This window comes from Hypanus sabinus, chromosome 6 (assembly GCF_030144855.1).
Source record: "Hypanus sabinus isolate sHypSab1 chromosome 6, sHypSab1.hap1, whole genome shotgun sequence".
Taxonomy (NCBI): Eukaryota; Metazoa; Chordata; class Chondrichthyes; order Myliobatiformes; family Dasyatidae; genus Hypanus; species Hypanus sabinus.
Genome location: NC_082711.1, coordinates 46,113,494 through 46,137,282, shown reverse-complemented (window position 1 = coordinate 46,137,282; position 23,789 = coordinate 46,113,494). Strand labels below are relative to the sequence as shown.

General features: G+C 39.3%; 1 protein-coding gene across 1 annotated transcript in view; it reads left to right on the top strand.

Annotated features, from left to right (window-relative positions):
- The window catches only part of acbd5a (acyl-CoA binding domain containing 5a), a 98,646-nt gene that overhangs the window by 834 nt on the left and 74,023 nt on the right, over positions 1–23,789 (top strand). Inside the window, exon 2 of the mRNA XM_059972046.1 lies at positions 768–858. The gene's annotated coding sequence lies outside the window, so the exon portion shown is untranslated. The remainder of the gene's footprint in view (positions 1–767; positions 859–23,789) is intronic.

Below are 23,789 nucleotides of genomic sequence, written 5' to 3'. Positions count from 1 at the left end.
GAATTCGTAGAAACTAGAGTTATTGAAATAGATTAAGGCTGTTCAGCCTATCCAGTCTGTGCTGGTCCTTCTCATAAGCTAGCCCTGTTTCCTCAGACTGTCAATAGGCCTGCATTTTTGTTTTTCTGATTGCAGAAATTATCCAATTCAATTTTACAGATGACTATTACATTAGTACCCACCATCCTTTTCTACATTCTAAAACACTCATGGTCTTTCTTTGTGTTAACTTTGTTTTTCTTTGACAACATAATTCTGTCCTTGTCAGTTATAAATTCTGGAGTTAGTGCAACAAGTTTATCTTTATTTCAAATAAAGTTCCACTTTATTGTATCCACTTATTGTATGCATAGTATCCAAGACATTTTCAAGGAGCAGTGACTCAGAAAGGTGGCAGCCATCATTAAAGACCCCCATCACCCAGGACATGCCCTCTTCTTAGTGTTACCATCAGGAAGGAGGTACAGGAGCCTGAAGGCACACACTCAGTGATTCAGGAACAGTTTCTTCCCCTTGGCCATCACATATTTAAATGGACATGACCATAACCTCACTTTTATTATTTTTGTTTTTGCATTTTTAATGTAACTATTTAATTTGCATATATATATTTGCTGTAATTGATTTACTTATTTTTTTCCAATACGATAATGTATAGCATTGTACTACTGCTGCTAAGTTAATGTTAACGACATATGCCAGTGATATTAAACCTGATTCTGATTTCCCCTTCATGATTTTTAACATCTCTTTCAAATCTCATCCAGGCAAAGCATTCCAGAATTGATGACTACTAATTAACATCAGGGATATGCTAGAGGCCAAAACATCAGAAGTGCAGATACTCAGAATTGTCAGGTTGGAAAAGATCAGTTGACATACTTTCTGCTTCTTTGAAATACAATTGAGGTGTTGAATCAGTAATCTGAATCATGAGTATGTTACTGCGATAATGAAACACGGATTATATTTGACTGATTTTCAATACATGGTATTATACGAAAGACATAGTGTTGGTGAAATATCTGAACAAACAATCACAAAAAAGCACAAAGTAGAAGTGGAGTAGAAACATAGAAAACCTACAGCACAATACAGGCCCTTCGGCCCACAAAGTTGTGCCAAACATGTCCCGACTTCAGAAATTTCTATGCTTACCCATAGCCCTCTATTTTTCTAAGCTCCCTGTACCTATCCAAAAGTCTCTTAAAAGACCCTATTGTATCCACCTCCAGCACCGTTGCCAGCAGTTCATTCCACGCACTCACCACTCTCTGAGTAAAAAACTTACCCCTGACATCTCCTCTGTACCTACTCCCCAGCAACTTAAATCTGTGTCCTCTTGTGGCAACTATTTCAGCCCTGGGGAAAAAGCCTCTGACTATCCACACAATCAATGCCTCTCATCATCTTGTACTCCTCTATCAGGTCACCTCTCACCCTTCATTGCTCCAAGGAGAAAAGGCCGAGTTCACTCAATCTATTCTCGTAATGCATGCTCACCAATCCAAGCAACATCCTTGTTAATCTCCTCTACATCCTTTCTATGGCTTTCACATCCTTCCTGTAGTGAGGCGACCAGAACTGAGCACAGTACTCCAAGTGGGGTCTGACCAAGGTCCTATATAGCTGCAACATTACCTCTCGGCTCCTAAATTCAATTCCACGATTGATGAAGGCCAATACACTGTACGCCTTCTTAACCACAGAGTCAACCTGCACAGCTGCTTTGAGTGTCCTATGGACTCAGACCCCAAGATCCCTCTGATCCTCCACATTACCAAGAGTCTTACCATGAATACTATATTCTGCCATCATAATATTCTGTCTGGGTATTTTTTTAATGCAGAGAATGGTGAGTGCGTGGAATGGGCTGCCGGCAATGGTGGTAGAGGCAGATATGATAGTCTTTTAAGAGACTCCTGGATAGGTATATGGAGCTTAGAAAAATAGAGGGCTATGGGTAACCCTAGGTAATTTCTAAAGTAAGTACATGTTCAGCACAGCATTGTGGGCCAAAGGGCCTGTATAGTGCTGTAGTTTTTTTTCTATGTTTCTATGTAATATATGACCCTTTGGCCGAATCTGTCTTTAAATAAAATCTATTCTGATCTTAATCTCCTTTCCAGCTGTCTTCTCAGTTCCTATAACTCTTAACACCCTCCCGCACCCCCACCCCCTCCCGAGACCAAAAGTATGTTCATTTCTGCTTTGAGTATATTCAGTGATTAAGTCTTCACAGCTCACTGAGGTAAAGATTTCCAAAGATACATGAACTTCTGGGAGAAGGAATTTTCACTAATCGCATTTTTAAAAAGGCAAACATTTATTCTGGACATGCTATTTCAAGATTCCTCCACAAGGGAAAACAACTTTTCAGCATCCACTTTCAACCATTGCATAATCATTCCTCAGAGGGCAAACCTTTCATCTCAAAAATCATCTAAGTGAACTTCCTTTGAACTGCATTCTTCCTTAAATAATGAGACAAAAATGCAACACATTCATTGGGAGTGTGACCTCATCAGCAATTTGTATAGTTGTAGCAAACGACCCTACTTTTATACTCCATTTTCTTGGGAACAAAAACCAACACCCCATTTGCCTTCCTATTTGGTAGCTGTATCTGTGTGCTAACTTGCTGCACTTCAAACAGGCAGATCCAGCGAGACTGCAGTATTCACTTGCATATGCCCATTTAGACTATTCTGTTCTTCTATTCTTCCAACATTTCTCAACGTACTCCTTTTGCTATTTTTTGGTCTACTTGAATTATTTTCATCCATCTATATTTTCCATGGCAAATTAGTTCCAAGAGACAAATCCATGGAGCAGCCTAGAGTAGGCCCAAAGTATTGGTATAAGATGCCGCTACGAGAGACATGGGCTCATGCAACACAGAAAGGTATGCAAAAAGCAATATCAAATGTGCTTAATAATGATGTACATTATTAAGCTCTAAATGTACATTATCTGCTCTCTCTGTTGCATGCTGTTTTTTGTTGTTTAGCATATAACCTGAAGTTTGACTAAGTTGGTACATCATTATTAAGCACATTTGATATTGCTTTTGGCATACCTTTCTGTGTTCCATGTGCCCATGTCTCTCGTAGCAGCATCTTATACCAAATGTGCTTAATGATGTACCAACTTAGTCAAACTTCAGGTTATATGCTAAACAACAAAAAACAGCATGCAACAGAGAGAGCAGAGAGATCTTGTAAGCATTGCATCAGAGGCTGCAGTCTACATTTGAAAGGTGATATACAGCCAATAGAAGGAAGAATGTTCCAATCAGTTGGTAGAGACCCAGGAGTTAAGTGCTAAGAACAAAGATGAAACACTCACAGTCATATTTAGTCTGAATTAGATGGTGAATATCTTGACATCCTAACATTCTGATGCACCATCAATAACTCACTCTGAGACGTAGGCGAGATATCGGCTTTTATTGACTGGAAGAAGGAACCAGGAGTGAGTGTCTATCATACAAGGTCTTGGAGACTGAGGCCGAGCGTCAGGCCGCAGATCTCCTTTATACAGGGGCCTGTGGGAGGAGCCACAGGAGCAGTCAGCAGGGGCGTGTCCCGACAGGCACATAGTTCACCACACATTCATTGAAGCCAGTGTGTAGTTACTGTGATTCATTCCAATGTGATATCAAGAAGTGAAGGAGGATGTCGTGGACAGTGACATCAAACAGAATTTCCTTTCCTGTAGCCTGCTTAGCAAAGCCTACTTTGACTTTATCGAGAACAATTTGGTTGGTAACCTCAATATTTCAACCACAAATTTCATCTAAAAATGGAGCAAATAGCTGAATGCCAAAGATGGAGTAAGCATAATTGCTTTTGAGAAATTATTTGACTAAGCGTGGCATCAAAGAACATAAGAAATAGAAGCAGGCAATCTGGCCCATTGAGCCTGCTCCGCCATTCAATAAGGTCATGGCTGGTCTGACTGTGGACTCAGTTCCAACTACCTGCTATTTCCCCATAACCGTTAAAATCACTGGCTATGCAAAATATTTCTAATTGTGCTGTAAATTTATTTAATGATGTAGCCTCTACTGTTTCCTTGGGCAAGGAATTCCACAGTTTCACTACACTCTGGGAAGAGCAGATTCTCCTCACTGCTGTCTAAAATCTGTTCTTGAATCTTGAGGCTATGTTCCCTAGTTCTGATCTCCCTTACCAGTGGAAACAACTTTCTTACCTCTATCTTATATATGCCTTTCATAATTTTATGTGTCTCTATAAAATCCCCTCTCATTCTTCTGAAATACGGTGAGTATAATCACAGGCCCCTCAATTTCTCTTCATAATGATAACTTCCTAATCTCCAGAAGCAACCTGATGAGCCTCCAGAGCCAATTTATCTTTCCTCAAATAAGGAAGATCAGAACTGTACACTGTACTCCAAGTGTGGCCTAACCAGTACTCTGTACAATTGCAGCATAACTTCCCTGCTCTCAAACTCAATCCCTGTAACAACAAAGGCAGAATTTCCATTTCTCTTCTTGATAAACTTGCATCTGCAAATAAAATTTTTACAATTCATGCACAAGTGTTCCCAAGTCTGTACGCACAACAGCATGCTGCAATCTTTCATCATTTTAATAATAATAATCTGATCTTCTATTTTTTCCTCCAAAGTGGAACACTCACATCTACCAATGTTGTAATCCATCTGCCAGGCTCTTGCCCAATCATTTAACCTATCTATATTTCTCTGCAGACATCTTCTACGCAACTTGCTTTTCCACTCAATTTAGCATCATTAGCAAACTTAGATAAGCTATGCTGTGTCTTCTTCTAAATTGTTAATGTACAGTATATCATGAACAATTGTGGACCCCTGCAGCATTCTGCCGAACAGAAAATACCCATTTATCCTAACACTTTTGCCTTCTGTTGGTTAACCAATCCTCTATGCATGCTAAAACATTACCCTGAGTTATGGTAAACCTGAAGTCAATGGGTATCAAGAGGAATACATTACAATGTATTGAGTCATTTTTCACAAAAAGGAAGATAGTTGCAGGATAATCAATTTTACAGGATTCTAGTGGCAGAGTCCTCCATGCAACTATCTTCAGCTGCTTTGTCAATGGCCCTACTTCCATAATATGGACATAAGTGGGAATGTTCACTCAGGTTGGTATGATATTCAATTCATTTGTAAAGTCTCAGTAAATGAAGCAATTCTTGCCTTCCAGACATGGACAGCATTCAGGAATTAATTGGTAGGAAGTAAAACTCATGCCACAAAAATGTTAGGCAATGAGCATCTCCAACAAGTACGATTATAACCATTTACTCTTTTTTATTTAATGGCATTTCCATCTTGAGACACTGCACTACAAACATCATTTGATCACCATTAACCGGAAAAACCATGGCTACAAACCAACCCAAATGCTGGATGTCCTTCAGAAGGTGTGCTTAGATAATAAATTTACTTTGAATGTTGAAAGGCTTTGGGATGCCAGGAGATTTAATGGAAATTCCATTAAATAAAAAGAATAAAGGGTTATAATCACACTTGTTGGAGATGCTCATGGCCATTTTATTGGGTACACCTGGTGAATTTGGTGTGGTCTTCTACTGCTGTAGCCTATCCACTTCAAGGTTTGATGTGCTGTGCATTCACCACTGTTGTAACACATGGTTATTTGAGTTACCTTTTACCTTCATGACAGTTTGAATCAGTCTGGCCATTCTCCTCTGACCTCTCTCATTAACAAGATGTTTTCGCACATAGAACTGCTGTACACTGGATTTTTTTTGGGGGGGAGGAGCTTGCTACATTCTCTGTAAGTTCTAGAGACAGTTGTGCCTGAAAATCCCAGGACATCAGTGGTTCTGAGAACCCCAAACCATCTCATCTTATCGCAACAATCATTCCATAGTCAAAGTCACTTAAATCATATTTCTTCATCATTTTGATTTTTGATCTGAACAATAATTGAACCTCCTGACTATATCTACATGTGTTTATGCATTGAGCTGCTGCCACATGATTTGGCTGATTAGATACTTGCATCAACAAGTAGGTGTACAGGTGTTCCTAATAAAGTGGCTACTGGATGTATACAAACACCCTCTGTGCAAATAAAAATAATACTGAGAACGTAAGTTGTAAAGAGTCCTTGAAAGTGTACATCATAGAATCAGTTCAAAGAAGTGATGAATGAATTTATCCATGTCAGTTCGGGAGCCATCTAAAGTTCAAAGAGGATTATTATCGAAGTACATATACTGAATGTCACCATATAAAACCCTGAGATTAATTTTATTGCATACATTCACAGTAAGTACAAAATAGAAAGAATATCAGGGAGATTCAGGTATACTGTTCACCCATTTGGATGAACGAACTTGTTAACACACACAGGAAAATCAAAACTAGTAGGAAAAAAGATCCCATACCCCTCGTTCAAAATGTGTTCTCATCAGCAGCTGCAAACAGTGGCTATTAACTGCTGTGTGCCATTTACAAAATGCACTGTGGGTACTTATTGCTGTAGCTACTTAAACAGTATCTCTCAAACCTGCTACCTCTACCACCAAGGACAAGGAAAGAGATGGAAACACTTGCAAGTTCCTCACCAAGTTGCACAGCGTTTTTGCCGTGGAAATTATATCATCCTTTCTTTGTGCTTTTTGGATATAGTAAATCCCGGAATTCTCTGCCCAACAACACTGTAGAAATGTCTTCACCAAAAAAGCTCAACAATTCGAGAATGTAGATCAGTATCACTTTCTTAGGTGTATTTAGAGATGGACAATAAGTGCTGGTCTTGGCATTAACACCCATATTCGTAAAAAGAAAAAAAAACTTATTCTCTTGGACCAAACTACCACAAGAGACCTGGTCAAATGCTTTACTGAAGCTCACGTAAACAAAATCAATTTCCCTACCGTTGTCAATTATTTTGATCATTTCCTCAGAAATCTGCATCATATTTGTGAGACAGGATTGGCCTCACCACAAAGGTATTCTGACTATCCCCTAATAAGTCTATGTTTTTCCAAATTCAAGTAAATCCTATTCCTAAGAATCTTCCTCAATAATTTCTTAACCTTCACTAGCCAATAATTTCCTGAATTGTCCTTGTTGATCTTTTAAAATAAAGAAACAACATTGGATATTCTGCAATCTTCTGGAATTTGACCCATGGCTAAAGACAGTACAAAGTTCTCCATTATGGCCCCATGCTTCCCTCAGATAAATTTCATCATGTCCTGAGAACATCCATCTTAAGCTTTGCAAGAAACTCAGTATCTCCTCTTTCATAACATTGACATGTCATAGAATATTTGTATATGGTGCAGAAAAGGCCTTTCAAGCCCTTTGAGCTACGCTACCCAGAATCACACCAATTTAACCCTGGCTTAAACTTACAATGACCAGTACATCTTTGGTGTCTTTAGACTATGGGAGGAAACCAAATCACCTGGAGGAAACCCACACACACATGGGGAGGAATGTACAAACTTGCTTACAAAGAACACTAGAATTGAACTCCAACACACCGAGCTGTAATAGCATCCTTCTAGTCGCTACACTACCGTGGCGTCCTCAAATACTCCTACCTAATCTCACCATCATCCACATCCTTTTCCTTGGTGACCACCAAAATGAAATATTTATTAGTTCATTCACTTTCTCATTAACTTCCTTGTTGAATTCTTCTGGCTCCATGTAGATATTCCTCCTTTGTCTTTGAAAGAACCTATTCTTACCCGTAGATATTCACTTACATCTAACAAATGTATACAATATCCTTAATTCTACAATTAAGGACATTTCATATCCCTTTTATCACTCCCAATTTTTTAAAGTTATTTCCTGCTTCCTTTATATTCCTCAAGGGCCTTGTCTCACTTCCACTTCCTAAACTTTACCTGTATTTCCTTTTCCTTTTTGACTAAACTTACATTATCTTTCATTATCCAAATTTTCCTAGCCTTGCCATTCTTATCTTTCATTTCATAGGGATGTGCTGGTCCTGAACTCCAATCAACTGATCGTTGAAAGGCATGTCGAATATGGATTTATCCACAAACATCTGCTCCCAACCTACAGTCCTTGGTTTTTGCCTCATACTGTTGCAATTAGCTTTTCCTCAATTCAGCACTTTCACCAAGGAATGGTTTAATCCATATCCAGGACTATCTTAATGGTAAATTTTACGAGAATTCTGTCTATTCAAACTGATACTTTACCCAGACTCCAAAAGCAAATTCTGACACAGTAATGAAAGCATCAGTTTTACAAATCATGAATTCCAACTTACCTATCTCACAAATATCCCATTTCCAAGTGCCTTACTTGTTATAACATGGTCCTGTTTGCTTTTGTCTCCACACATTTTTTGGATGTGAGTCATTATTTTGCTTTTGCTTCAGTTGCCATTACTTCACCTTTCTTCAGCCAAGCTGATTTTAATTAAATGTGTTAGAAGTCCATGATACAACAGCAATTTGGCATTGAATGATACTTAAACAAATAGATAAATAACTACTGACTCATTGTTAAAGTGAAATTACCTTTGAAACGGATCTCTTCACAACTTCTTTCAAAATAAGTAGAAACATTCAGCTCCATCATTAAAGACCAGGTAGTATGGAGGAGATCTGAAACTTTCTTGCTACTATAGCCAACAAAGCAATAAATGAATATTATGCCAATTGTAGTCCACTAGGTTACCAATACCAGCTCAATTGTTTGTCCTTGTGTAAAGCAGAGTCCTATGTGTCTTGCCAGTTCATTTCTAATGTGCATAATAGTTTTACCTTCCTATCAAATTTGATATGGATGTCCAAAAAATCCATTTTGTCCCCCTCCAGGTCCAAAGGCATCTTTTTCAGTTTTTGCTTTACGCCCTTGAAAACATGTATACATTAACAAAAAATCTCTCAACCTGGCCATTTTATGAAGCTTCTGCAAAATACTTCACACTTATGGTGCCATTGTGTTCTGAGTGTTGCACATTCAATGTCTGTCTTCTCAGGACTTTGATGACCAAAGGATAATTTGAATGCTGTTTTGTAAAGATTTGTTTCAGAAGTATATCCCACTTCATGGATTGTTTCTCAGATGTCACCGAAGACTCCTGAAAATTCTCATAGGTATACAGTGGAGAACATTCTGACAGGTTGCATCACAACCTGTCAAGGAAGCTCTGATACACAGGATCGCAAGAGGCTGCCTAAGGTTATAGGCTCAGACAACTCTGTCACAGGCATAATGTTCCCCACCCTTGAATACGTCTTCTATGGACAATGCCTCAAGAAGGCAGCATCCATCATTAAGAATCCTCATCATCTGGGACATGTCCTCTTCTTATTACTACCATCAGGAAGGGGGTACAGGAGCCTGAAGTCTCACACTCAACCATTTAGGAGCAGCTTTTTCTCCTCCACCATCATATTTTTGAGCAACCCATGAACACTTCTTCATTATTTTTACTGCACTGTTTATTTTTAAATTTATAGTAATCTTATGTCTTTGCGCAAATGCTTGAAAACTTCATGACATATCAAGTCAATGATAATAAACCTGATTCTGATTCATAGCTGAGGGCCTTTGCTGCCAGTAGTGGCATCATTCAATTGAGGAAAATTTGCAAGAAGTCTAAAAAGAAGAGCACAGAATACAAGTGATCAACATTATTTGGTAGAATGTTTCAAAAGGGTGGCAGAAGCAAGTAGGGCCAAAGGCATGGAGCAATTTGAAATCATGAATGTGAATTTAAAACTCAGGTATTGCCACACTTGAAAATTAAGGTGTGTAGATTGTTATGGTAAACAGCAGTTGGTGTGAGCTAATGAAAGAGACGGTAGAATTTTCATGACATGAAGTTTGCAGAAAGTGTACAGTGAAAGGTGTGTCAGGTGAGTCATGGAGTAATCAGAATTAAAATTGGGAATTATATTTTAGTAGTAGATGTTATGAAGCGAGGTCTGAGAGGGTAGTGATAGGAAACAGTGCTGGAGCAGATAGTTGGAACTTCATCTTAGGGTCATACTACACTCAGTAACCACTTTATTATGTACCTCCTGTACTTGGTAAAGTGGCCACCGAGTGTATGTTCATGATCTTCTCCTGCTGTAGCCCTCCTATGTCAAGGTTCAATGTGTTGTCTGTGCAGAGGTGCTCTTCTGAACACTACAGTTGTAACGCGTGGCTATTCGAATTTCTGTCACTTTCTTGTCAGCTTGACCCAGTCTGGCCATTCTTGTTTGGCCTCTCTCAAAAACAAGGCATTTTCACCCACAGAACTGCCTCACTGGATGACTTTTTGATTTTTGCAGAATTCTCTGTCAATTCCAGAGACTATTCTGCATGAAAATCCCAGGAGATCAGTGGATTCTGAGATATTCAAACCACCCTGTCTGGCACCAGCAATCATTCTACAGTCAATGTGACTTAGATCAGATTTATCTCCAACCTGATGTTTGGTCTGATCAACAACTGAACCTCTTGACCATGTATGCATGCTTTTATGCATTGAGCTGCTACCATATAGACATAGAACGATGCAGCACAATTTTGTTCTGACCCTTAAACCCTGCCTCCCATATAACCCCCACCATAAATTCCTCCATATACCTGTCTAGTAGTCTCTTAAATTTCACTAGTGTATCTGCCTCCACCACTGAATCATGGTGCATCAGGGTGTCGCAAAATATAGAAAGTTGCACAAAATCTTTAGTCAGCACATATAAAACAATAATTGCTGATTAAATGCTTAATTTACACTAAGTATTGAGCAATAGTCCTGTGTTAGAATGGGCATGTAATAGACAAGAGTGGGAAATTGCATTTATAATGCTTCTTTCTAAAAGTTTTCAATGTACTTTGGAAATAAAATTAATCAGACTGGATGGAGCACAGGAGATGTCTAAGAGAATAGTTATAAGGTGCAAATTAAAGCAGGAAAGAGATGGGACAAAAGTAATACTTGTTTTATTTTTGTCATAAGACCAAACTGGAAAAAGCAGGCTTGATCAGCAAATGTGTATTTCTCGCGCAGACTGGAAGAAACCTTGGAATCCAATTTTGATCGGAAATTGGAACCATTTATCAGCTGATCTTACTCCTCCCCTCTCCTCATCATTCTGTAATTTGTTTTCCTTTCAGATTCTTAACCAGCTCATTTGGAACACTACAAATGAATCCCCTGTCACTCTCACCCCAGGAGAATTCCAAATCTTAACTGCCTGTTGCATAAAACTCTTTGTCATGTCACTTTTGGTCCAATTACTTTCATTCTTCATTCCTAGTTCAATTTTACAGTATTTCTAATCACCCTTTCCATTAACCTTAACAGTTTATCCCTATCCATTCTGTTTATGATCTTCAGGATTTTAAATACCTCTATGATATTGCCTCAAAAGCTCCTCTGTTCCAAAGACAACAAATCTAGCTTCTTCAGTCTACTAACGTCCACCATTAGTAGAACCATTTTAAAATCTTATGTACTCTTAACTATAGATTTCTATTAACTCTTCTAGCTGGGCACAGGTTTCAATTATAACAAACATTTTAATGACCAACTCTGCCATCTTCATCAGGGATGATGCCTAGGCATGTCTAATCTGGTGATATTTATACCCTCCCCCCATAGACCGTCCCTCCTGATTGGTTAGCCCTCATCCAATCAGGTTTCCGCTGTCCCACCTTGTATTCAATCGGATTCCAGTTCTTACTTAGAGTGAGACCTTCAACTTTGTTAAAGTTCTTTTCCTCTTGTTTTTTCAATGGCTTGCTTTACTAAGCAATACTAAAAGCCATTGGCACAGCGCAGTAGTTTTGTGCCATCAAAGTCAATCCAATGGCCAATGCAAGTGCAATATTCTGCTACCATTATTTGGCCACCCAAGTAGATACATCTCCTGTGCTCCTTGATGTGTGTCACATCTAGCTGCTCTGTGTTCCCAGGGATTCCTGTAAGTGCCGACTTGAGACGACTTGAATCCCAGGTCATCCTTGAACAACATAAGCTGTGATTTGAGCTTCCTTATGGGTTTGTGGATGATAATAATTCAGAATTTCTTCAGGATCCTGGCAATGCTTCTAGAAATCATGGAAGTATAGGGAAGACAGGTGGTAGTGACAGGTTCCTCCTCACTGTTAGGCTACCTGGTTTTTCCATTGGCCCTTTTAAGGGCCTGATTGATTTTCTTTATGTCATAGCCATTCATTAGGAATGTCATGCATGATAATCTTATTTCCTCAGGGAACCTCTCCTGGTCCAAAATGGTTTTTACATGGTTAATCAAAGTAGAAAGAACCAGTCTATGTTGGGAGGTGTGATGGTGGCTGTTATTGTTGAGATGTAAGTCTGTGTGAGTGGGTTTCTGATAGACATCATATCTGAAGCTACTGTAGAGTTTCTGTCATATTAGAACGTCCAGGAACAGGAGGCAACCATTCTTCTCCATCTCCATCATAAATTGAATGTTCAGATGTATACTGTTCAGATCGTCGTGGAACTGTTGGAGTGACTGGAGTCCATAGATGTTATTTATGTCGGGAAATTACTAGATCCTTTTTCATAGATTACTATGTTTCCTGAGGTGTAGTGCCCATACACACTCCTCCAGTTGTGGCAGAACCAGTATTCTACAAGCAGTCATCCTGACTTCCTTGGTCTTCTACCTCTATAAATATATATACATATACACATATATTGCAAGCCTATTTCCTCAATGTACAGTTGAGGGGCGAGTATTGTCTCGGGGAAAGGGATCAAACATTTTGCAAATAAACTAGGATAAATTTCATAATACTGAAAGTTGCAAATCTTTGGGAATTTCTACTCTAGAACCCTGTGAATGTTCTGATCTCTCTGCTGTTCTTCCACAGAGCTCAATGTAAATCTAAGGAACAGTATCATCTTCCAGAAAGGTTTCACACCCGTCCAGACTCAAGATTGAGTTCACAGTTTGAGTCAACAAACATTCCAGTACTTCATTCCAAATTTGTGGCATTCCTTCCAAATTTCAAATTCCATTTGGTAAACTCAGATAACCACTCTGCATTAGTCACCTCCAGGTTTTTTGCATTATCAGTGCTGATGTCATTTAATCTGTTTTGCCTACCATGGATATCCATGATACATCATGGATATTTCCTTTTGTTCTTTCCTCCTTTTCCTTTCTTTACATTTTAAAATCTGTGTTTCTCTTACTTTCTGAAGGTCATTGATCTAAAACTTTAATCCTGTTACCCATCTTGCTGAATATTTTCAACACTTTTTGTATTCATTTCAGTTTTCCACACCCACAATATTTAAGTTATATTTCTAATCACTTATTAGAATTAGAATGAATGCATGAACTTTATACTGTCTGAGATGAAAACCAGCATAGAAATGGCTATAAATAGGATTTCATGCTCCGTTCATTTCTACATGTAAAGGATGTTGGTTTTCAGCTTGCTTCCTCTGGCTGCTCAGCTTGAGCTTCGAAATCTGGCAAGGATTTCCTGTCATTTTGACAGCTTCCAGTTTCCTGGTCCCAACTGGCTCATTTTTGGCATGGAACTTCAGTTCCTCTAAATCTCCATTCCTCACCCAGGTAGCCTGAGAGCCCTTTGCTTTTTCCTTGAACAGACACTGAAATTGTCAGTCTGCACCATCACACCTCATTGAACTTGTTCTCACACTGAACAATTTCTCCGATGACTCTTCTCATATCATAGATGTAGCTATGGGACTCCAGTTGGCTCCAAGTCAAGACTATTCCTTTATGAAATATATGGGTGTGTTCTTCTTTCAGTCCCCTGCCTTACTTCTTTGTCCACTAAATTGGTAACTGCTCTGGTGGTGCTAAGCTCAAATGTCCCATCACCTTTGTTGCCAACTTGCATCCTGATCTCAGTTTTATCTGATCTATTTTTCTCTCTTCCCTTTCTCAACATTTCTACCTGCATGTCAGGAGATGGATTAACAACTAATGTCTTTTACAAGTACATAGTCTCCATAGATATCCTGATTCCTTCCCACCCTGTTTATTGTAAAGGTATCACTCCTTTCATCTAGTTTCCCCAAATCCATTATACCTGTTCTGATGACGACATCTTCTACAGAAGTATTTCTGAGATGTCTTCCTTTCTACTTGACTACAGTTTCCATCCATTATCATTGAGAAGGATTTCAACAGTTTTTGTTCTACTTCTTGGACCCCTTTTATTCCATTTATACGAAAGAGAGGTTGTGTTTACCCTCATCCTCCAAACCACCAGCCCTCAGTCAAAGGATGTGATTTCCACCACCTTCTTCATGATTCTGTCAGCTGAATCTGTTCCTCCCTTTCTCCATTACAAGGTGGCAAGTGCTTCTACTGCTCCATATCACCCTGGTTTACTCTTCCATCGTCACTAGTTCTCACTCCACTCTTCAGGGCACTTTCCCTCACAGCAATGGGAGATGGACAACTATCCCTTTACTTCTCCACTTCCCATCATCCAGGGATATAAATACTCCTCCCAAGCAATGATTCACTTATACTTTTTCCCAATCAAGTATATTGCATTTGATGTTCATGATACGGTTTAATCCACTTGGCAAAACCAGATACAGTTTGGTGAACTCCTCCTTTATATTTTTCAGAATAGCTTCAAAGTGGAGTTTCTGGTCAATAATGATCCAGCACCTGCTCTATTTATTTTAGGTTTCCAGCATCTGCAACTTTAACCCCCAATCACAGCCACTGTTAATGTGTCATAAGCAAAATCTCAACACACAGAAGCAAAATCCCTAAGCCATTGCTTCCATGAATAGGGAGCCAATTATAATATGTAATTAAGCTTAGATCTGACTAATGCTAAATCCTTGGATTCCATTTTATTGTTGGACTTTGGACCATCTCAGCGTTCTGAGATCTCATTAGAAATGGAAATTGCCCTTAAAACTTAGAACGCAGAATGATGGTCCAGAGTCCAACAATAAAATGAAGCTCAAGGATCTAGCAGTAGCATCCACTGAAGGGGGTGCCATGATTTTGAAGTTTATATGTTTGTCTCAGAAAATCCAGGAAATGGAGCCTCGTCAATCACCAACATCATCAAAATGGTACAAGTAATCCTCAGATATTAAACTCTATAAACAAATGTTGTGTCTAGGCTTTTTTTAAAAGAAGTAACAGCAGAAAAGTCAATATCTTAAAAGGAAATTGGATACATAAATGAGTGAGAGGTTAAAATAATCTAGTGACAGCTATTGTCTCTTGCGTACATGCCTTTCCTGAAAATACTTGGTTTGTCATCAAGATATAATGATTTATTTAGTTAAGGAAGTATTTGTTAATAGGTAAAAAGTGTTCACCCAATTTTGCCCTTACAGATTTACATCACAGACCAGTTAGTTGTGGAAATGCAGACAACTGTTAATAGCTCTGAATAAGAATTGCTACTAGGTTTGGGAACTGATTTGTCAAATTGTATGAGAGCTTTAAAAATACAAATCTTACAAAATTAATTTTGAGCTTTCATAATTTAAAAGAATTGCCTAAAGTCCTTCACCTGAGACTTTGAATGAAAACAGAAGGCATTCCAATGATAGGAAATGTTGCCTTGATTACAGTCATCAGTGATTAATATAGGGAGCATTATTGGTTAAGCCCGTTGAGAGTTAGCAATTATATTAAAATATTTAAAGATAGATAAAACTCAGAGAGGCCAGTGGTTTCAGTTGCTCATTTCACTGCATAATTGAAACAAGGCTGAAGGTTAGTAATTAAAAACAGTTGAGAAGAGCTTGTGTCAGAGTTAATAATTTTAAAGTTCTAAAAACCAATAGAAGCACAGTTATAGATTGGCGAGTATGATGTTGTAGACATCACTGGATCATGACTGAAAGAAGACTATAGCTGGGAGCTGAATGTCCAAGGAGAGACAGGTAGGAAGGCAGAGTGGGGTGGCATGGCTTTGTTGGTAAAAAGTGTAATTAAGTCATTAGAAAGAGGTGACATAGGGTCAGAAGCTGTTGAATCATTGTGGATAGAGCTAAGGAACAGCAAGGATAAAAAATACCCTGATGGGAGCTATATGCAGACCGCAAACAGTTGTAAGGATGTGGTCTATAAATTACAATGGGAGATAGAAAATGCATGTCAAAAGGGCTATGTTACAATAGTAATGGGGGATTTCAATATGCAGGTAGATTGGGAAAGTCAGGTTGGTGCAGAATTCCAAGAGGGGAAATTTCTAGAGTACCTACAAGATGGCTTTTTAGAGCAGCTCGTGGTTGAGCCCATTAGGGGATAACTATGGGACTGGATGTTATGCAATGAACTGGAATTGAATAGCAAGCTCAAGGTAATAGGACCCTGAGGGGAGAGTGACCACAATATGATCAAATGCAGCCTGAAATTTAAGAAGGAGAAGCTAAAGTTAGATGTATCAGTATTACAGTGGATTAAAGAAATTACAGAGGCATGAGAGAGGCGTTGGCCAGAATTTATTGGAAAAGAACACTGGTAGGGATAACAGAAAAGCAGCAATGGTTGGAATTTCTGGAAGCAATTCAGAAGGCATAGAATTGGTACATCTCAAAGAGGAAGAAGTATTCTAAAGGCAAGGTGACACAACCGTGGCCTACAAGGGAAGTGAAAGTCAACAATTAAGAACGAGTGGGCGTAAAATAGAGCAAAAATTAGTGGTAAGTTTGAAGATTGGGAAGCTTTTAAATACCATCAGAAGGCAAATGAAAAGTCATTAAGAATGTAAAGATGGAATACCAAAGTAAGCTAACCAATAATATTGAAAAGGATCCCAAAATTTCTTCAGATACATAAAGTGTAAAAGAGAGGCAAGAGTGTATATGAATCAGACTGCTGGAAAATGATGTTCGAGAAGTAGTAGTAGGAGAACAAAGACATGGCAGATGAACTGAATAAGTATTTTGCATCAGTCTTTGCTGTGGGAGACACTAGCGGTATGGTAGAAGTTCCAGATGTCCGGAGTAATGAAAAGTGTGAAGTTACCATCACTATGGAAAAGGTTCTTGGGAAACTGAAGATCTGAAGGTGGATAATTTTCCTGAACCAGATTATGTATACCCCAGGGTTCTAAAAGAGGTTGCAGAAAAGATTGTGGAGGCTTTTGTAATTATCTTTCAAGAATCATTAGATTCTTGCATGATTCTGGAAGACTGGAAAATTGCAAATGTCATCCACTCTAACAAAGGAAAGAGGCAGAAGAAAGGAAATTTAGGCCATTTAGTTGAACGTCAGTGGTTGGGAAGATATTGGAATTGATTGTTCAGAATGTGGTTTCTACGTACTTGGAAGCACATGATAAATAGGCTATAGTCAGCGTAGTTTCCTCAAAGGAAAATCCTGCCTGACAAATCTGTTCGAATTCTTAGAAGAAGTAACAAGCAGGATAGACAAAAAATAATTGATTGCTGCTATGTACTTGGATTTTCAGAAAGCCTTTGACAAGGCACTACACATGAGGCTGTTTAACAAGCTATAAGCCCATGGTATTACAGGAAATATTCTAGCATGGATTAAGCAGTGGCTGATTGGCAGGAGGCAAAAAGTGGGAATACAGGGAGCCTTTTCTGGTTGGCTGCTGGTGACTAGTGGTGTTTCACAGTAGTCTGTGTTGGGACTGATTCTTTTTGCTTCAGATGTCAATGATTTGGATGATGGAATTGATGGCTTTGTTCCAAATTTTGCAGACGATACAAAGATAGGTGCAGGGACAGGTAGTGTTGAGGTAATAGGGAAGCTACAGAAGGATTTAGACAGATTAGGAGAATGGACAAAGATATGGCAGATGGAATACAGTGTCAGGAATGTATCGTCATGCACTTTGCTAGAAGAAATTAAAGTATTGACTATTTTCTAAATGGAGAGAAAATACAAAAACTGAGGCGCAAAGGGAGTTGGCAGATCTTGTGCAGGTTTCCCTAAAGGTTGATTTTTAGGTTGAATCTGTGGTGAGAAAGGCAAATGCAATGTTTACCATTCATTTCAAGAGCCCTAGAATGTAAAAGCAAGGATGTAATGTTGAGACTTTATAAAGCACTGGTGAGGCCTCACTTGGAGTATTGTGAGCCGTTTTGGGCCCCTTATCTTAGAAAGGATGCGCTGAAACTGGAGATGGTTCACAAAAATGATTCCAGGATTAAACAGCTTGTCATATGAGGAGTGTTTGATGGTTCTGGCCCTGTACTCACTAGAATTCAGAAGAGTGAGGGGTGACCTAAGGGAAACCTATCAAACGGTGAAAGGCCATGATAGGGTTATGATAGAGTAATGGTGGGAGAGTCTAAGACCAGAGGACACAGACTCAGAACAGAGGAGCATTCTTTTAGAAAAGAGATTAGCGGAATTTCTTTAGCCAGAGAGTGGTGAATCTGTGGAATTCGTTGCCACAGGCAGCTGTGGAGGCCAAGCCTTTATGTATATTTTAGACATAGTTTGATAAATTCTTGACTGGTCAGGGCATGAAAGGATATGGGGAGAAGGCAGGAGATTGGGGCCAAGAGGAAAAATGAATCAGCCGAGAAGAAATATCGGAGTACACAGGATGGGCCAAATTGTCTAATTCTGCTCCTGTGTCATACGGTCTCACTTATTCTTTTAATCTTCAGAGAAATGACAAGAGGCTTCCATGAGGAAGGTTGGCAATATGTGTAAATATTTCAAGAAGGCTGATGACAACTGATTTAGCCTGTTCACTTTTATTACAAGCTTGCTTCCCTGGACCTTGAGAAACTAAATTGAGGACAGATTGTGGAAGGAAATGTGCTGTTGAAGAAAAATAAGCTAAAGTTTTTCCAAATCAGGCTTCTATTTGAGCAATATTCAACTCCTCAGCCCCATATAAAGTTCCCTGAATCAGAACCTCTACAATCTTCTGGACTGTATTCCAGAGTCCTCCATACCACAGTGGAATCCAAGCCAGTTAAACCATTGACATCTCAGCTTGGAATATATTAATAAATAGATAGAAAGAGTGGAGTTAAAACTCCATAACTGCAGAGCAAATAGGTCCTCTGGGCTTTCAGATTGAAAATCCATCAACCAACCCAACACAGGCCTTACTTCTCTGCATAGAGATTGATATTGGTTTTGATTTATTATTGTCACATGCACCAAGATACAGTGAAAATTTTTTCTTGCATACTGTTCACACAAATCAATTGATGATGTAAGCAATAATAGTGTCTTAATATGATTGATAATCAAGGTCAGGCTATCCATCATTGAAAAAAAGCCAGCTGCTAGAGGAAATCAGGAGGTCAAGCAACGTGCTTTCCCCCAGCCAATACTGCAAAACCCCCTGAACTCCTTCAGCAGTTTGTTCCAGCATCTGCAATCTCTTGTGTCTTTGGTTTCCAAATGATAATTGGGCAGCAGTGCAGAGGTAGCTTCATTATTGACAAACAAGAGAAAATCTGAAGATGCTGGAAAACGCCATGCCCTTCTCTCAATTCCTCTGTCTTCACTCATCTGCTCTCAGGATGAGGCTTTTCATTCTAGAACAAAGGAGATAGCCTCCTTTTTCAAAGAAAGGGGCTTTCCTTCGTCCACCATCAACACTTCCCTCAACCACATCTCTTCCATTTCATGGATGTCTGCTCTTTCCCCATCCTCCTGCCACCCTGCTAGGGATAGGGTTCCTCTTGTCCTCACCTACCAGCCCACCAGCCTTTATGTTTAGCACATAATTCTCCAGAACTTCTGCCATCTCCAATGAGATCCCACCACCAAGCACAACTTTCTCTCCTTCCCCACTTTCTGCTTTCCACAGGGATTGCTCCCTACTCAACTTCTTTGTCTGTTCATCCTTCCCCACTGATATCTCTCCTGGCACTTACCCTTGCAAGCAGAACAAGTGCTACACTTGCCCCCACACCTCCACCCTCACTACTACCAAGGGCCCTAAATAGTCCTTCCAGGTGAGGTGACACTTCACCTGTGATTCTATTGGGATCATATACTGTGTCTGGTGCTCCGGGTTTGACCTGCTGTATATTGTTGAGGCCTGACGTAGATTAGGAGACTGTTTCGCCGAGCACCTATGCTCTATTCGCCAGAAGAAGCGAGATCTCCCAGTGGCCACCCATTTTAATTCCACTTCCCATTCCCATTCTGATATGTCAATCAATGGCCTCCTCTACTGTCGCAATGAGGCCACACTCAGGTTGGAGGAACAACACCTTATAGTCCATCTGGGTAGCCTCCAACCTGATGGTATGAACATCAATTTCTCAAACTTCCAGTAATGGCTCCCCCCCCCCCCTTCACCATTTCCATCCCCTTTTGCCTCTCTCACCTTATCTCCTTGCCTGCCCATCACCTCCCTCTGGTGCTCCTTACCCCTTTTCTTTCTTCCATGGCCTTCTGTTGTCTCCTATCGAATTCCCCCTTCTCCAGCCCTGTATCTCTTTCACCAATCAACTTCCTAGCTCTTTCCTTCATCATCCCGGTTTCACCTATCACCTTGTGTCTCTCCCCGCCATCTTTTTTTCTCCAGTCCTATCAAAAGGTCTCTGCCCAAAACGTCATTTGCACTCTTTTCCATAGCTGCTGCCTGGCCAGCTTCATTATTGAAATGTTTTGTACTAAATGATTAAATATAATATAAATAGCGTGCATTAAAGGATATTCTTGCTTATTTGCATTTGCAGAACATTTATCTATAAACACATTGAGGCTTCAAGGTCTTGCTGCAGACTGAGTATTGCAGTCACACCAAATGACTCTCCTATCCAATAGTATCACATTACTACACACATAGAAAGACAGACTACAATATGTCCATGCATGGTCGATATGTTTTCTACATCTGTTTCATATCTAATTTGAAGAGATAAGATTTATTTGTCACATGTACATTGAACTATCGAACCATACAATGAAATGCGTCATTTGCACCAGTGACCAACACAGTCTGAGAAAGTGTGAGGGGCAGCCCGTATGTGTCACCACACTTCTGGTGCCAACATAGCATGGGCCAACTGTACATCTTTGGAATGTGAGAGGAAATTGGGGAACCCGTAAGAAACCCATGCTGTCACATAGAGAACGTATTAACTTCTTATGGACAGTGATGAGAATTGAAGCCTAATTGCTGCGCTATAAAGCATTATGCTAAATGCTATGCTACCATTAATAAATAAATGTAGGATTTAGTCCCTGTCTTTTTTTTTCCCTTGAAGATGACAACTCACTTGCATAATCAATTTACAGTAGTATGGCTATTTATCACACTACTGTAAATTGCCAGTGCAAGAATTTGGTAAATAAGAGCAAAGTAATCATGTTGGTCAATATTAATGTCAGTCAATCTCAACATTTCTTCTTTCTTTGGTACAATGAAATAAGCTAACAATGCTGATCAGAATTATGAATTCACACAACTGAATTTTAATCTGATTAAGCTGAAACATAATTTGATTTTACACTGTTTACTTTTGATTCCAAGTTTTTAGCAGTATGTCTTATGAAGAAAATCACCAAGAAGTTAGGGATAGGATGGTAAAAAAAATTGTGAAGAAGAACACCAAGGTAGAAATTCAAAGAGGTAAGATACTTGAAGGTTTTGCACATAGGTACCGATGTTGAGGGTCCGTAGGAGGCCAAAACTAGAATATTATAGGAGTATAGTGGAGTGCCGTCCAAGACAACTTCAACCTTGGTTAGGTTTGGAGGCTTACATGCTTCAATAACCCCGAGAACAATGTTGGCTAGAATCTGGGCTTTACACTTTGGCTCTTGGTAGGGTCACCCATGTCAAACAGGTCAAAGGGTTGAGGCCAGACTAAGACTGGTCCACCAGTCCTCTAGATTCTGGGGCTAACAACCCTGACTGATAAAAGTAAACTGTTCCAGAAACAGCAATGAAGAATCCATCTGCATCTGAGTGCAGTGGCATTCCTGAGTGCCCTCCGGGACTTGCATGACTGACAGTTGCCCGGACTGATGAAGGAAGTCCTGAACACCACCAGAGATAGAGGATCTTCGCTGCTGCCCTAAATGCCAACAGCGTAATGAGCAGTAGAAAAAACACTGGAGAGGAAGGCGAGAGGGGCCTTGACACAGGAAGAGTACAGAGAAGGATAATAGTTTTAAATTGATCATGTTGAATATAAATAAGCGAGGTAGGGTTGACAGAGGATCATAATAATGGAGTTGGAAGATTTATGCAAAACAAACCACCCACTACACTACCTTCTCATTCAGAAATAATACTAGGGCAATTAGAAAGACATCTGGAATAACCAGAAAGATCCAGACCTTCATCAACAAATGCCTACGTCAGATTTTGGGGCTAACATGGACAGACTATGTGAGCAATACAGAATCATGGCAAAGGACCAACCGGACACCAATTGAGGCAGAGATCAGGAGAAGGAAGTGGTGCTGGATAGGACACACATTGAGGAAGCCCCCAAACAGTATCACCGGACAAGCTCTCACATGGGCAAGCAAAATCGAGGTAGGCCCAAGTCCACATGGAGGAGGGAAGTGTTAACCGACGCCAGGAGAGTGGGAATGACATGGTCACAGCTGAAGAAACGTGCACAAGACAGGTTGATCTGGAAAGATGTTGATGACCTATGCTCACTTGTGAGTTGAAAGGCAGAAGAAGAAGAATTAGAAAGAAAAGGTACTAATTTGTGAACAAAATGCTTCTATTTGATGCTTCTTATCACTTTATTGATTCTTTTAAACTCATGTTACAACATGTCTGGAGAGATTATTTTGTAATTAATGCTAATAATAGTTGTCATATCTTAGCACAATCAAGGAATGACTGCAGGCAAATGAAAAATGATGCATAAAACAAGCTCATGGAGGAACTCAGCGGTTCAGGCAGCATCCATAGAAGGAAATGATAAACAATGTGTCCTTCCACAGAAGCTCCCTGACCTGCTGTGTACCTAAAGCAGTTTGTTATCAGCTTCAGATCCCAGCATCTGCTGTGTCTTCTTTCTCCAGTTGAAGAATGCTGTTCAAAATACAAAACATGACTTTGAGAGAGGTTGATGTAAACATAGCCAACATATTTCCCAAATATAATCTATAACTCTATAAAAAAATATAAAATTTAACATATAATATTGGGATGCTCTTCGGTTGTAAGGAATACCAGCATCAGGATTACATTAATATTCTGAATTAATTTGATCACAATGATGAGTTTTTACAAAACATGAACACCATTGCTAAATTTAGCTGATGATTTCGGAGTCTAATCAAAAATTTTGAACTGTTCTCAGCATAAATTAGTTGGGTCAGTTAAGTGATTAACAGCTAAATTTCAGGCATTAAAGTTAAGATTGTGCTGTATTTTATTTGTTCAGTTGTTTGCAGGTCAAAGTAATTCATTGTGTGTGAATTGTATTGAATGATTAATGACTGGTGTTATAAAGCAATATAAACATCTCTGCCTTTCAAGTGCAGAGGAGAATTTTAACCAGTTTCCTATTTACCTCTATGCACCTGCTCCATTCATAAAACACAAAAGCAAGGACATTTTAATAAACCTTTATAAATCACTGGTTAGGCCTCAGCTAGAGTATAGACACCACACTATAGGAAGGATGTTAAGACCTTGAAAAGGCTGTATAAAAGTTTGATCAACAAGATGCAGAGGAAGATTGCAGATGCTGGAAAATTAATCTGTATTCATCAATCTTCTCATGACAAATAAGTATAAGTAAAGATATAAGAGAGTTGATCAAAATATGAAACATTTTTATTAATTAAATTTAAAAAAGATTCCACAAATAGAAACAGAACATGGTGGAG